The sequence below is a fragment of the Puma concolor genome, chromosome D2 (assembly GCF_028749965.1).
Source record: "Puma concolor isolate L17-30 chromosome D2, mPumCon1.1.hap2, whole genome shotgun sequence".
Taxonomy (NCBI): domain Eukaryota; kingdom Metazoa; phylum Chordata; class Mammalia; order Carnivora; family Felidae; genus Puma; species Puma concolor.
In genome coordinates this window covers 68,797,993-68,809,811 of record NC_141677.1, presented here as the reverse complement: position 1 = coordinate 68,809,811, position 11,819 = coordinate 68,797,993, and the positions used below count along the sequence as shown (strand labels likewise).

At 50.9% G+C, this 11,819-nt stretch overlaps 1 long non-coding RNA gene across 1 annotated transcript; it reads left to right on the top strand.

The window, feature by feature from the left end:
- The first annotated feature begins 7,733 nt into the window (after positions 1 to 7,733).
- On the top strand, positions 7,734 to 11,315 carry LOC112854801 (uncharacterized). The gene is made up of 3 exons (XR_015241822.1): positions 7,734 to 8,142; positions 9,194 to 9,473; positions 11,075 to 11,315. It is a non-coding gene; the product is annotated as an uncharacterized LOC112854801 (long non-coding RNA).
- Positions 11,316 to 11,819: the final 504 nt, after the last annotated feature.

The window sequence follows — 11,819 nt, the reverse complement described above, 5'->3', positions numbered from 1 at the left end:
TAGACCCTTTTTGTATCATCCCTCCTCCTCCCCGGTGGGGCCCCCACACACCTACCACCTTCCTCACCCCAGGCTTTGTCCCCATGAGCCCCTATCAGCCACGGATACTGAGTCATAGAGAGCCTTTGTCACTTAAGACAATTTAGCCAATAGCTAAAGCCACCCATGCCAGCTTCCTAAGCTGTGGGCAGCCCACCCCACTGCTTAGGCTGGGAATGTGGTGTGGCCACGGAGCAGTGGCCTGGCACTTGGCGGACCTGTGTTCTCATTGCTGTGGCCACCTACAGAGCACGTCCCTTTTCCCACCTGGGCCTCAGTCTCCTGACCAATAAAAGGCCTTTGGAATCTTCCAGGGCTGCAAAGTGTGCTAACCAAAACCCTGGCATTTTTTCAGGGACCTTCGTGGTTTTGCCAATGCTCAATTCAAATATAATTTCCAAAGTGTATTTTAAACAACTCGAATCTTTGTAATAGGCATCAACACATAGATTTAGAAGTGATACATGATTGTCACACATCAGAGCCCACTTGCGTTCACACCGGTTTCATTAGCACAGTAATATGTCGGCAGTTCGAACTTAGAAAATCAACTTCAACTCATGGAGAGCAGATTTTGTCACTTGCCTGGGGACCTGTGTGCTGTCAGGTTTTGTCTGGGAAAAGAGTTTTGGTCCTAAAAAGGTCTGACAGACCTCAGGCTCTGTCACCAGAGGGGGACAGGAGGAGAGGAGATCAAAGGAGTGCTTTCCTGCGGAATGCCATCTGCGTCTAGCCCCTGTGTTGGGGGACAGGTTGGGGGGCTCCTCAGCCAATCGATTGTGGACCGGTCTTGAGACCCTAGTCAGAGCAGTGCCACAGATCGGCAGATGTTTGCAGTCAGTTCTGGGAGTTGCTAGCTCCCAGCTAGGCTGATCTGGAAGAGGTAGGGCCTGCTTTCAGTGCCCTGGTGGGGGGAACAGAACTTCCCAAGCGCTGCCTAGAGCCATGGCTCAGGCCCCCAGGCCTGGGGTCAGAGAAATAAATGCTAATAACTCCAGGGCACAGGTCCAATATGCCGGGCACTGTGCTGCCTGCACCCCCCCACGTGAGTGCATTGTCTCTCACATCTACATGAGGAGGGCTAGCCTCATTTTACAGGTGAGGAAACTGAGGCAGAGATGGTTTACATCCTCCAAGTGCTGCGGCGAATGAGCAGGAGTGCTAGGACTCAAACCCCAATCCGGAGTGGAGCCCAGGGACCTGCACTTTTGACAAGCGCTCAGGTGTCTCGGGTGACCCACAGAGAAATACTCTACTTTGCACCCCGTTCCAGGTGCTGGGCTTCTGGGCTCAGGAGCTAATATTTCTGACCAGCAGTGGCCTTCTCATAAGCACTGACTTTTTACTGGCTTTTTATCCATGAGGTGGCTGTGGTTGAACGAGGTCGGAGAGGGGTCTCTGGCACCTGGCACACAGGCAAGCCGCCGCTCCTTCACTTCCCTTTTCCTGTCGGTAAAGACGGAGGCTGCACTTGATGACATCTCGGTGCCCTTTCTGTTCTGACATCCTGTGACTGATTGCCAGCCTGGGTGACCTGGGAGAGGTCAGGGGTCGGAGTGGTTGTGGGTCCTGCTCGGGTCGGACAGCGAGCGGGGTGGAGCTTCATCAGTCCGCTGGCCTCCAGGCCCCACAGTCCTAGCTTCCACGCAGTGGCAGCTCCGGGGGTGGGGTCGTGGGAGTGGCCGCGTGGGCACAAGAAGGGGGTGTATTGTGCACAGAAGAGTTAAAAACGATAATAAAACCCACTGACAGTGATGCACAGGAATTCTTAACGGTGCCAGTGATGAGATACTCCCCGCACCCAGGAGCAGGCCGCTCTGGCTACGTCCCCCTTGGTGCCACACTCGGTGACGGGAGAGACTGCCGTGCAGTGTGGTATCTCGGAGGAAGGAAAGGAAGGAGATGGAGGTACCTTGATGGGGGGGTGAGGGGGGTCCCCTGTGACGCAGTCCCCGTCCAGTCATCCAGTCGCAACAGCTGTGACAAAGAGACACAAGGGAATGTGGTCTGGGTGACTGTGAGCTCATTTACCTCAGGCTAAAAATAGGTGCCTTCTCTGCAGCAGGTGGGTGACTCAGCAGGCCCTAGGAAAGCTCCTGGGCAGAAAAGACATGAGGCCTGGAGGCCTTGGTTTCCCCTTCAGGCAACAGGAAGGCTGGTGGACAGGGACAGAAACGTAGTATACATTTCCTGACTCCTCCTGGGCAAGCTGATGTTGTCCCTGCTCCCCTCCCCCAAACTCACTGATCAAAAGCCATGAACTTGCTGCATACTGACTGCAAATGCTAGCATGGGTCCAGCCCAAACCACTGGTAGCAGAGCCAAGCCATCCCAGCCAGGCCTTGCCCAAGTCGCCAATCCAGAGAATTGTGAGCCGTTCAACGGCGATAGTTTCCAGCCACTGTTTTGGAGTGTTTCTTCTGTAGCCAACGATAATCAATGTAATTAACATTTATTGACCACTGCCTATGCGCCAGCAACTATATTAAATATTTTACATTTGTGGGGCGCCTGGGTGGCCAGTTGGTTAAATGTCCGACTCTAGATTTCGGCTCAGGTCAGGATCTCAAGGTTCTGGGGCTCGAGTCCCGACTGGGGCTCTCTGCCGATAACAGTGTGGGGCCTGCTTGGGATTCTCTTTCTCTCTCCCTCTCTCTGCCTGCCCCTCCCCTGCTCGCTTTTCTCTCTCTCTCTCAAAAATAAACATTTAAACATTTTAATTAAAAAAAAAACAACTCATTTTACGTTTGTAATCTCCTTTATTTCTCACATCAACCTTGTGTGGCAGGCATTGTCATCTGAATCTCCACTTTACAGATGAGAGCACAAGAAAGAGAAGGAACTTGACCAAGATGGGAGAACAGGTGAGTCGTGGAGCTGGGGTTGGAGGCCAGGCAGGTCAGCCTTCAGATCCCGCACTGTTAGCCCCAAACAGATGTGGTTCTTGCCCTCGTGGAGTTTACAGTCTGGAGGGAGACTGACATGAAACGCACACAGAAAGGCGCGGACACACAAAGAGTGGTGAGTACTAGGAAGAAGACAGGTGCTATGTTTAGTCCCAGGGAAGCGCACTTGTCAGGGAAGCGCTCTGTGAAGCACAGAGGATAGAAGGGGCAATGAGCTGAGGGAGGCTGGGCCGAAGGGTTTGCCCTGGAACCCAGGTGCCTCTGTGAGAAATGCATATTCCTGGGCCTCACTGGTTGGTTGGGTGCCTGGCCATCTTTTTTTTTTTTTTTTTTTTTTTATGTGCCCCCTGGATGATTTTTCTCATCAGAGAAATTTGAGAAACACAGCTCAGTAGAGTCAACCTGAGGAGATGAAAAAACATAGCTGCCCAGCCCCCATCCTGAGATTATAACTCAGTTGGTCTAGAGTAAGCCCGGAAGCTCCTTTAAAAAAATCACCTTTAAAAGCTCCTCAGGTGATTCTAATCAAAAGCCATGCAGCAGGCTTGGATCTAATTCTAGAAGATTCTACAAGGTCCCAGACTGATTTTCTTTCTTTCTTTTTTTTTTTTTTTTTTTTTTTTTTTAATTATTTCTTTTTGAGAGAGAGAGAGACCATGAGCAGGGGAGAGGCAGAGAGAGACGGGGACAGAGGATCCCAAGCGGGCTCTGCACTGACACCATGGAACCTGACGCGGGAGCTCGAACTCAGGAGCCATGAGATCATGACCTGAGCTGAAGTCGGAGGCTCAGATGACTGAGCCACCCAGGGGCCCCATCCCAGACTGTTTTTCTATATCTCTTTTGAGCTATCAGGATTACCTGGTGCTTATTAAACTGTTCTTTCAGTGACTTAATACTGTGGAGGGAGGGCTTGAACTGAGCCTGAGGTAAACCCTTGCTCAGAGACTCACCCCAGGTTGAACGGACCCTTCCTCACAGACCACCCCCCCCAGATAACTTTCTCAGGGCCACTGCAGGGGCTCCCCATGGCTTCCAAGTCCCCCTTAATTATTTGTTTTAAAGTAGAGCATTCCTTTAACTGGTGGGAGAAGTTGCTTCTTCCCACAAACGTCACCCTCCTGTAGGCAGGCAAGGCAGCCTCTCGGTTTTTTTCTCTTCGTCTGACACCCCAGCTCCAGGACCTCTGGGGCATAGATCCCCCCCGTGAGGACAATGATGGTGTCTGTGGTGTGGCCATGAGAAGAGACGTGCTGGTACACAGACAATTTCTTATCTGGTTTCTCACCCTTCTTCCACATAAGGCAGGAAGGCCCCTGGGGGTTGCTCATGCTTGATTCACACGAAAGGGTATGAAAGAATCCACTCTGGGCTTGGGGCCTACCAGCCTCAGGCCCGGAGGAAGCTTGCTGGAGGTGAGGGCAGAGAGGGAATGGAAGGGGCCTGGAACTGCAGCCCCTGGGGAGCGTGCAGTGTAGCCTGAACAAGCAGAGATGATGTGCTGATGACACAGGTGTGAGCTCTGCCACCCGAGAACCTTGTTTCCTCATTCAGAAGTGTGGCTAGCGCTCTCAGTGCTGAGGGTGGGTATGAGAACTCGGAGTTCACAGCAGGGCCTGGGCATAGGAGGAACTCTCTAAAGGGGTTTTGGTTCCTCTTCTTTGGGACAGACACAGACATGAACTTGACACTGGTGAGGAAGACAGGGCCTGTTGGCAGAGACCCCAGGGAAGGTCCTGGAGGGGCTGGGACAGACTCTAATCACCGTAGCCCATCCCTGGAGGCCCCAGATCTCCTAAGAGACTCCAGGAGCTGAGAGGTCAGCCCTGCCCACCTGGCCTCACACTCAGAGGGCCCTCTGAGTGGCTCTGTGGACACAGCGAGCCCTGTACACGGGGCAGATGGCTGCCCAGAGGAGGGGCTGGCAGGGAGAAGGGGTGAGGCCTGACCACTGAGGAAGGAATGACGAGAATGAGGCTCTGACTCATCCTCAGGCTTCTGCTCTCAGAAGGAAAGGATTTACTTGGGGGTGTGGCTGGAAGGGAGCCAAGCCGGAGGACGCAGTGAAAAACGAGGGTGCTTAAGGCCTCTTAGCTCGGGGATAAATCATCCTGGGAAGGGCCCGTTCAAAAACACAACTCTATCAGTGGTCTCTGCTTTCTTCTGAGCCATCCTTCCCAATGGAAGTGGTGGTAGGAGGCCCCACTGGCCAGGTCTGGCAGGATGCCTTTCCTGAGCCCTGGGCGGAGTCCTGCTGTGGGTACCATCCCCCAGAAGGCAGGCAGACTTGGGGTTCCAGATCCACTTGGGCAGAGGCAGTGTTTGCCATCACGTCTTGTTCTCTCTACCCTCTACTCTCCTCTCTACTCGTCCCCACCTCACCAAGCCAACAGGGGACTGTTAATGGGACAGCTTTTTCTATATGGCACAAACAGTCCTAAATAGCACAGAGGAACTTATGGACCAGTAGCGGTGATCCTGGGTATCAATTTGTGTGCATTATTTGCATGGGGGTAGGTAGGTAGGCCTCTGAGGAGGAAGTTTGGTGAGTAGTAGGGGTGGGGCAGAGAGAGAAGAAAGGGGCACAGGCCTGACCTTCTGTATCACGAGAATTTTGGTTGGAAGTAAAAGCAAATCCTATTTTTTGCTTAATGCTGGCCTTGGAAATGAAGTCCAAGTGGTGTGGCTGGCTTCAGATAAGGCTTCATCAGGAACTCTAAATGATGTCATCAAGACCCGGTGTTCCCTGTTGTCTTTGGCCTCAGCTCTTCTCCAGGTAACAGCTCAAGCCAGGACAGGTTCCACACCTTGGGGGCAAGATGCCTGCAGAAGCTTTAAGCCTCACGCCTTCTCCCCCCAGGGCAAAGAACCAGTCTGCTTTGCTGAGAGCTCAAAATGCTGGAACTGAGTTTCACTGGCTCTGATTGGTCTGACTTTGGTCGTGTACCCTTCCCTTAACCGGTGACAATCAGGGGGATGGAGTATACTAAGAGGGGGTGGGACACAGTCTCCTTGGGATCCGGATGTGGGTGTGTGGGACCGGGATCTTCACAGGGAGCGTGTGTGGTCATGATGGCGAAGGAGGTGGTTGTCCTGGAATCATAACCTGAGTAGGGGCTGTTACTGTCAGTGAGTGAATGGGGACGAGCTGACAAGAAACACTGACCCCTTACTCTCCATAGAGAGAGGGCTGCAGGGAACAGCTAAGAGGGTTCTTTGGGGTCCAGGCTGCAAACCGGGACATGAGTCAGAGAGAGGGGCCTTCTGCCTATTTCGGCTCAGAGCACAGAACCGTTTTCTTCTGGTGAGGACTGAGGGCCTGTCGCCTCGGCCAGCTCCAGGCATCACAGCCTTCGTAGAGAAGCAGGGATCTCGTGGGGTACCCCGGACAGTGAGAGAGATGAGGTCCTTGCCTCAGTTGCCCAGTACCCAGCAGACATCAGCCAGGGGGTCAGCAGAAGAAACATCGGCAGACTGGCGGTGGGCACCTACATGACACCCAAGGAACTTCCAGAGACGGTGGGGGTGGGGTGGCAAGTATACAAGCTTTCATATTGGTGAGCAGGGCAGCATCCTCGGTATGTGTACCTTTGCTGGATATGACCCTTTAGGCTGGGAGTCAAAAGAGTTGGATTCTGGTCACCATTTGTTAGCTCTGTGACCTTAGGCAAATCCTTCTCCCTTTCTTGGCCTCAGTTTACCCCTCTGTAAAATGGGTGTGTTACCAACCTCAAGAGCAGATGTAGGAATCCGGCGAGCCGGGGCAGATGAAATGGGCAAAAGCTAAAGTGCTGAGGACGGTCAGGGCCTGCTAACACCCTCCATCCTGATTGCCGGAGGCCTGAGGGAGCCGATTGTTTGGGCGCGTTTGTGCCTGGAGGCCTTTGTATCTTGAGGGGAAGCCGAGAAGAACAAGTGTGCCCAGGGGAAGTTGGTGGACACAGAGACCCTGGGGGCCAGGCTGCCAGCTAGGGATGTGGGTGGCTCTCTGGGACACTCCCCTTCCCTGCCACTGAGTCAGAGGAAGGGACCCAGGCTGGGCATCAGCCCTGCAGGTTTTACGAGTTGTTGGCCGGGGGGGAAGGGGAGGGCTAGAGAGAGAGGGAAAAGAGAATACAAACAACCTCCTCCCAGACAGATGCAAATCTTCCTCTTCGGCACTGGCACTGGGCGGGGGTGCTCTTGGGCCCCAATCTGCACTTCCTCCTGGCCTCTCCCTAAAGCCAGCCAGCAGGGCCCTCTGGGGATGGCATGATTCCCAGAATGCAGCTGGTCGCAGGGACCCAGGCCTCTGGGTAGCTCAGATCATCCCTTCCCCAAGTTCTGGGTTCCCTCTATACTCTTCCCAAGCTAGTGTCCACACCACCCCTGGAGAGCTGGCTGGTTGGAATGTCTTCTCTCTGCCATGCTTGGCCTTTCGGTCCACCTGTGAATCAACTACTGTTGGATGGAAACACTCCTTCCCGTATTTGCCCAGGCTGGGCAGCTTGCTCTTACTTGCCGAGGAAAGGCCACTCTGTTTGGCTGTTACTAGAGGCCCCTGGGGGTCTCAGACCCTGTCCACAGGCAGCAGTTACTATGGGGGGAAAGGCATGGGTGTGGAGTCAGACTGGATTATAGCTCCTGGGCTTGTCAGCTATGTGATTTTGGACAAACTAACTTACTTCTCAGAGACGCAGTTTCCTTATCTGGAAATAGTATGGCAGTGCCTTATGGGGTTGTCATGAGGACTGGAGATAAGTATCAAAGCTCCTAGCAGGGGTCAATAGACAAACCTTCTTGCCCTTGCACACCTTATCACATATGACTTTTCTGTTCCAATCTCCTCTCTGGCCAAAATGATCAGTTTGTTCAGCAGTCATGTGCTGAGCGTCTACTTTGCACCAGGCACCGTGACCTTTATCTCCACAGCCCTGGGAAGTTGATGCCTTTAAGCTCATTTGATTCAAGAGGCCACTGTGGCTTGGAGAGAGAGTAAGGGTTAGAAGACTACCAGCCGGTAGAGCCAGGAGTTGATGCTGGGTCTTCAAGAACTAATGGGAACCCCATTCCATGGGCTTCCATGGACGGTTTCTCTGCCTGGAATGTCCTCCCATCTCTTCTCTTTCCTGGATTCCATCAGTCATTCAGGGTCTCATTCCTTCTGTTGCCTCCAGAACACCTTCCGAATCAGTGAGGACACTTGTGGTTGCGTGTGGTAAGAAATTCCATCCCAAACAGGCTTATGAAAAAAAAAAATGGAAGTTTTGGTTCGTAATCCAAAAGGCCAGGTGATCTTATTTACGGGAAGGTTAACTAATAGCTCAACTAATGTCAGTATTTTCCTTTTGTCTAAATCTTGGCTCTGCCTTCTTTTATGAAGGCTGAAATGTCAGGCACCACATGGTAGTTCCAGCTCTAACATTCTTCCAAGTTTCAGGCATGGTGAAAGAATGAGTCTTAATTTCTCCAAAGCCCAAATTTAGTCCTGAAATCGAGACACGGTGTCCCTGATCGGCTTGACATGGGTCAGGTGCCCATTCCTGAGCCAGTCTTATGTCCAGAGGGCCAGAGTCCATGGCTTAGCTTAGACCTAAATCATTTGAATCTTTGGATATGCAGATGGATGGGCTCCAGGCTCCTCTAGAGGGAAACAGAGGCATGCTTACCGGGAGACAGGTGAATGGATGCTGATGGCAAAACTGCGGACGTCCTCGAGTTATTGTTACTTTTCCCCTTTTCTGAATTCCTGCATTCCTTTTTTTTTTTTTTTTTTTTTCTGCTGGGCATCTCTGCTGGGCAGCAAATTCCTTGAGGCCAAGGGCCCTCTGTGTGACCCTGAGTGCTTGCTAAAGCCCCTGGAAAAGAATGGGTGCCAAGGATATGCTTTTCATTTGACTGACATGTTTATTCAGAAATTGATGCATCTAGCATGGTGTTAGTTCTATCAGTCAGGATTGACCTGAGGAGAAGAGAACCATTCTAGCCATCTTAAAGAAGAGGGGGTGAGGGGTGCCCGCATGGCTTACTCAGTTAAGCGTCTGACTTTGGCTCAGGTCATGACCCCACGGTTCGTGGGTCTGAGCCCCACCTTGAGCTCTGTGCTGACAGCTCAGAGCCTGGAGCCTGCTTCGGATTGTGTCTGCCTCTGTCTGCCCCTCCCCTGCTCCACTCTGTCTCTGTCTCTGTCTCTCAAAAATAAATAAACATTAAAAAAAGAAATAAATAAAGAGGAGGGGCTTTCTGACTGGATATTACCTGACTTACAGAATCACTGCGAAAGTTGAGGCTCTAGGTTGAGCTTTTCGGAGCGTCTCCGTAAGTCACACTGAGGAACTGGGCCACCAAGAGAGCGGCTGTGTCTTCTGCAATCAGAAGGCACTGCCAACGATGACTTCAGAAGACACCCCAGTCGTGAAACCGCTCTTCCAGCAGCTCCAGAAGCACGGTGTGCCTGACATGATCCAGGCACACTGGGTGCCCACGTCCTTCCTCTCAACACCCACCAAGCCAGCACCTGGACCCTTGAGTTTTGCTGACACCATTGAGGTAAAAGCAGACTTGCCAACCAAAGGAGAGGTAGTTAGACGTTTAGCCCCCACCATCCTTCCACTTTCAAATCTCACGTGAGTTGTGTGGGCGGACCTGAATTGTGTCCGGAATCTAGGAGAGTGTAGATTTACTTATTTATTTTATTTTTATGTAAAAAAATTTTTAATGTTTATTTTTGAGAGCGAGCGAGAGACAAAGCATAAGCAAGGGAGGGGCAGAGGGAGAGGGAGACCCAGAATCCAAAGCAGGCTCCAGGCTCTGAGTTGTCAGCACAGAGCCCGACGCGGGGCTCGAACTCACGAACTGTGAGATCATGACCTGAGCCGAAGTCAGATGCTTCAACTAACAGCCATCCAGGCACCCTAGTAGCTGTGTTTTTTTTTTTTTTTTTTTTAACATTTATTTATTTTTGAGATAGAAAGAGACAGAGCATGAACAGGGGGAGGGCCAGAGAGAGAGGGAGACACAGAATCTGAAACAGGCTCCAGGCTCTGAGCTGTCAGCACAGAGCCCGATGCGGGGCTTGAACTCACGGAGTGCGAGATCATGACTTGAGCCAAGGTCGGGTGCTCAACCGACTGAGCCACCCAGGTGCCCCAGTAGCTGTGTTTTTAAAACAGAGTATTTTTTAGAGCAGTTTTAGATTCATAGCAAAGCTGAGCAGAAAGCACAGCGTTCCTGTACCGTCCCTGGCCCCACACTGCACAGCCTCTTCCACTGTCAGCTTCCCCCGCTGGAGAGGTCCACTTGTTACAACCGATGCACCCCCACAGACACATCACAGTCACCCGAAGTCCCTAGCTCACATCGGAGCTCACTCTCTGTGCACATTCTATGAGTTTTGACAAATGCATAAGGACATGTATCCACTAATATAGTATCATACAGAGTATTTTCACTGCCCTAAAAATCCTTTGTGCTCTGCCCATTCGTTCCCGCCTCCCCACTAACCTCTGACAATCACTGATCCTTTTTTCTTCTCCCAGAACTTTATTATTTTCATCCTGGAGAATCCATGTTTTGAGAGACTTAATTTAGGAGAAGGTAGTAAAGGGAACAGGCCTGCGGTGCCTGGGTGGCTCCGTCGGTTAAGCGCCCAACTTCGGCTTGGGTCATGATCTCACGGTCTGTGAGTCGGAGCCCTGCGGCCTGCATTGGGCTCTGTGCCGACAGTTCAGAGCCTGGAGCCTGCTTTGAATTCTGTGTCTCCCTCTCTCTTTCTTCCCCTCCTCCGCTTGTGTGTTTCTCTCTCTCTCCCTCTCTCAGAAATAAATAAATAAACATTAAAAAATAAATAAAAGGGAACAGGCCTAAAGCCACTATTTCTTGGATCAGCTGCTTCCTAGCTGTGTGACCTTGAGCAAATTACTTCACCCCTCTGTGCCCTAGGATCTTCTTTTCTATTAATAGTCCCTCCTCATAAGAATGATATGAGGAGTGAGTGAAATAATTCACATAAAGCTCTTGACAGTGTGTGGCATGTGGTAAAAGCTCAAATGTTTGCTCTGCTTTTTAGTGATCAACTCAAAGCAACCATATCCTGGGTACAATTTCTGTTAAGCTTTTTTCCCTCTCACCTTTTTTTTTTTTTTTTCCAGAAAATTTCAACCTACTGAAAAATTAGAAGAGGAATACAATGAGCACCTATGAACGTTTCACCTAGATTCGTCAACCATTGACATTTTGCCACATTTGCTTTCTTTCCCTCTCTCTTACAGGAAGTTAGTTGCAAGTTTGCTGACAATTTCCTCTGACCAGATGAGCTATTATCTCACAAAAGCAAGGACGTTCTCCTCTATTATCACTATTATCACACTCAATAAATTTAAATTGATGCAATATTGCCTAATATATATTCCATATTAAACTCTCTCCGTGTTTTTTAATCTAGAATCTTTTTTTAAAATTTTTTTTTAACGTTTATTTATTATTGAGAGACAGAGCATGAGCATGAGCATGGGAGGGGCAGAGAGAGAGGGGGACACACAGTCCGAAAGCAGACTCCAGGCTCCAGCTGCCAGCACAGAGCCCGACGTGGGGCTCAAATCTGCAAACCGCGAGATCATGACCTGAGCCGAAGTCGGACGCTTAACCGACAGAGCCACCCAGGCGCCCCTTTTTAATCTAGAATCTTAACAAGAGGCGTACATCAGGTCGACCAGTTATCCTCTGCCTTTTCTTTCTCTCATGACAGTGACATCCTTTAATTTGGATCCGACTGTCTCATGGTTAGAACTGGATGAAACATGTCTGGGGGCAAGAATACTGCATGTGTGATATTCCCACTGCATCATATCAGAAGGCACAGAATGCCGGTTTGGTCCATTATTGATGCTGAGTTTG